The sequence below is a fragment of the Otolemur garnettii genome, unplaced genomic scaffold (assembly GCF_000181295.1).
Source record: "Otolemur garnettii isolate 467f Iridium unplaced genomic scaffold, OtoGar3 scaffold00011, whole genome shotgun sequence".
NCBI classification, from domain to species: domain Eukaryota; kingdom Metazoa; phylum Chordata; class Mammalia; order Primates; family Galagidae; genus Otolemur; species Otolemur garnettii.
The window spans coordinates 5396660-5400691 of NW_003852406.1; positions in this window are offsets into that span (position 1 = coordinate 5396660).

Consider the following 4032-nt stretch of genomic DNA (forward strand, 5'->3'; position numbering starts at 1 on the left):
GGCTCTGTCTCAAAAAAAAAAAAAAAAAAAGAACAGGGGTTGGCTAGGCACCTGTGGCTCAAGTGGCTAAGGTGCCAGCCACATACACTTAAGGTGGCGGGTTCGAATCCAGCACAGGCCCACCAAACAATAATGATGGCTGCAACCATCTCCTGTTTTCAAAAAAAGAACAGGAGTCTTTTGGGGGTTAGTGATCCTAGCTCGAGAGTATACAGGGAGGGAAAGGAGATAATGTCTCACCCCATTCATCCCTCAAGCAGCAGAGAGGAAGTCCACCTGTAGTATTTGGTGAGGCAGAGTCTGGTTACCCAGGCAAGGGTGCAGTAGTCTCACCATTGCTCACTGCAAACTGAACTCATGGGTTAAGCTATCCTCTTGACTGAGCCTCTGAGTAGCTGGGACTACAGGCACATGCTCTCATGCTCAGCTAAGGTTTTCTCTTTTTTTGTAGTGTTAAGATCTCACTGTGTTGCTTAGGCTAGTCTCAAACTCTTGGGCTCAAATGATCCTCTGCCCTCAGATTCCTAAAGTGCGGGGATTACAGGTACAAGCCACTTTCTGGGACACAATACCTTTTTAATGAAAGGAAGAGTCTGAAAAGATAAACTCAGGAAAACTAAGTAAGATACCAAACAGCAAAAATGCTGGGATGAGTGGTAATTTCTGTGAGCAAAACCTGGCATGTCATTAAATTGTATAAACAGGTCAGATAACTATCAACAGCAATTTCAATAACTTGAGTGTTGGAATTGGAACTTAAAAAGCAGATGATCCTGGCCAGATGTGTGGCTCAAACCTACAATCCTAGCACTCTGGGAGGCTAAGGTAGGTGGATTGCTTGAGCTCAGGAGATCAAGACCAGCCTGAGCAAGAGCCAGACCCTGTCTCTACTAAAAACAGAAAAAACTAGCCAGGTGTGGTAGGGGGTGGCCTATAGTCCCAGCTACTGAGAGGCTGAGGTAAGAGGATCTATTGAAACCAAGAGTTTGCGGCTTGGCGCCTGTGGCTCATATGGCTAAGGCACCAGCCACATATACCTAAGGTGGCGGGTTCAAATCCAGCCTGGGCCCGCCAAACAATGACGGCTGCCACCAAAAAATTGCCAGGCGTTGTGGAGGGCACCTGTAGTCCCAGCTACTTGAGAGGCTGAGGCAGGAGACTTGCTTGAGCTCAGGAGTTGGAGGTTGCTGTGAGCTGTGATGCCATGACACTCTACCCAGGGGGACAGCTTGAGGTTCTGTTTCAAAAAAAAAAAAAAAAAAGAAAGAAAGAAAGAAAAGAAAAAAGAAATCAAGAGTTTGAGGTTGCTGTGAACTATGATGATGCCAGGTCACTTAACCCAAGGCAACAGATTGAGACCATCTCAAAAAAAAAAAAAAAATGGGTAATCCTACTGCTTTAGGGACTTAGTGGCTGAAACAGGAAAATTTTGAATGAATTAAATGAAAGAACAGTATACACTGGGGTAGATGGGGGTCTGGAAGAGACTTTGGGACAATGTATTCCTAAAACTCCCCTCAACTGAATTTGCCTAGTATACTAAGTTGAATAGCCTCTGAGGTGCACTAGGATATTCATTCCCGAGGTTGTGGGTTTTTAAAGATCAAAGTCATGGCTTAGCACCTGTAGCTAAGTGGCTAGGGCGCCAGTCACATTACACTGAAGGTGGTGGGTTCAAACTTGCCCGGGGCCAGCCAAACAATGACAACTACAACCAAAAAATTGCTGGACATTGTGGCTGGTGCCTATGGTCCCAGTTACTTGAGAGGCTGAGGCAAGAGAATTGCTTAAGACCAAGAGTTTGAGGTTGCTGTGAGCTGTGACTCCATGGCATTCTTCTGAGGGTAACAGTGAGACTCTGTCTCAAAAATAAAACAAAAATCAAAGTCATTTCCCCACTAATGATTAGTAGGCATTGTCTTACTATATCTCACTTAACACAAATCATAAACATTTATGGTAGAATATACACTCTCTTGCTCTCTCTGAAGTATGATTTTAAAGATTAAATAACACATATTACCTATAAGGTCTAGCACATAGCAGGCATTCATATATTCTTTCTCCTACTGCGTCCACATTTTAGACATCTCTTTCACAGATGATGGAGTAGAATGGGCTGAATCTAACGTCATAGAGGTATATTCTAGGAAGTGAGAATGAATTCCTACCATTGTGAAAAGCCTAGCTCCATCTAGACCAGTGGTTCTCAATCTTCCTAATGGGGCAGCCCTTAAATACAGTTCCTGTGGGTTGCGACCCACAGGGTGAGAATTGCTGATCTAGACCGACCCTGTGTTCCTACGTTCATAAAAATCATATGGTGTGTCATAATACCAACTTTTTTCTGAAACACACACACATAAATCTAAAATTTATTCTCATTAACATCATTCACGTCTTAGAATTAGCATCCTTAAAATAACTTTTTAATTATTGACAAAATCCAGCTTTATTTTCTGAGTTAACAATGCGATAAAAAATTCTTGAGGACTTTCTCAGTGATTTCCAACACAGCAAATTTTTGTTTTGGTGTTGTTCGTCATTTAGAGCAGTGGTTCTCAACCTTCCTAATGCCGCGGTCCTTTAATACCGTTCCCGTGGGTCACGACCCACAGGTTGAGAACCGCTGATTTAGAGGATAGCATTCAACACTCATCTAGCATTCCTTCATGTCAGAAAAACTTCACTTCAAACACCTAGGTTATTTCCCTCCTTCCAAGCTCATTTTCTTCAAGACCCTAAGCTCCTGATAAATTCAGCTGCCATGTACATTTACTCACACCCTCAAGTTCCCTGAGCCTCATGTAGATGTCCGCTTTCTTTTTTCCAGCATCTACATCCCCTGCATAGATTTGATTCATGACTGCCTTTAATTAAACGTATGGTTTCATCACATGGGCACTTTGTCACAAAAATCATGCTTCATTCCTCTGGTTTTATTTCTTGACACCTAAATATCAAGACATTTGTTCCGCATGTATAATGTACCTGAATTTCCTTTCTCTGTCATTCTGCTTGCCATGTGTGGGAAGTCAGCATACTCAGATCCAACAGGAAAAGCATTATAACCACGTCCTCTGAAGTACAGAGCATCTGTTCCATCACAACTTCTACATTTCCCTTCTGCCTAAATGGAACTGTTTAATGGTCCTCAGATCAATATGCCTTAACCACGCAGGTTCTTGTGGCAAACTTTGTGAATTTCCTTAATCTGTTCTGGATTGCTACAATAAGATCCACGTGTTTAAAGATGAGCACACTGGAAGCTACTGTGGCCAAAAGTAGGACAAGGTCTTTCCTGTTTTTGCCTTAGATTGCCTTGGATTTTCACACAGATTCTCCAAATCTATAGTCATCAGCATGTGCTTGTGCATTTCTTCTTCTGAAACCAAAAAAAAAAATCTTATATTCTTCTACTTTTTTCTTGTTTACATTCAGAAAAAAATGTCAATGTTAGCACCCAGCAATATTTTTGTAATTTTTTAAGAATAAAGTTATTTGTAAGAGGTCTTTTCTACAAACTGTACCATGTAATGCAGCAGAAACTGTATTAAGACACAGACGTGGGCTTGACTGTTAGACTTCAATCTTTCCACTGCTTTGGCACCTACCTTTCTATCTTCAGAACTAGAAGCTTCAGGAAGTAACCTTATTTCTGGATTGGCAGGCCAATGTGAAATTCAGTTAACTCCAGCACTTAAAATCATTTTCAAACAAGCATAACATGGTTTTCTAGAGAAATAAAGATCATAGTTTTTCAACTTTGCCCCATGTTTAACAATAGCAATTTTGGGGTGGCGCCTGTGGCTCAGTGAGTAGGGCAAGGGACCCATATACTGAGGGTGGCTGGTTCGAACCTGGTCCCAGCCAGACTGCAACAAAAAAATAGCCAGGCGTTATGGCAGGAGCTTGTGTGGTCCCAGCTACTTGGGAGGCTGAGGCAAGAGAATCGCCTAAGCCCAAGAGCTGGAGGTTGCTATGAACTGTGATGCCACAGCATTCTACCAAGGGCACTCTGGAAAAAAAAAA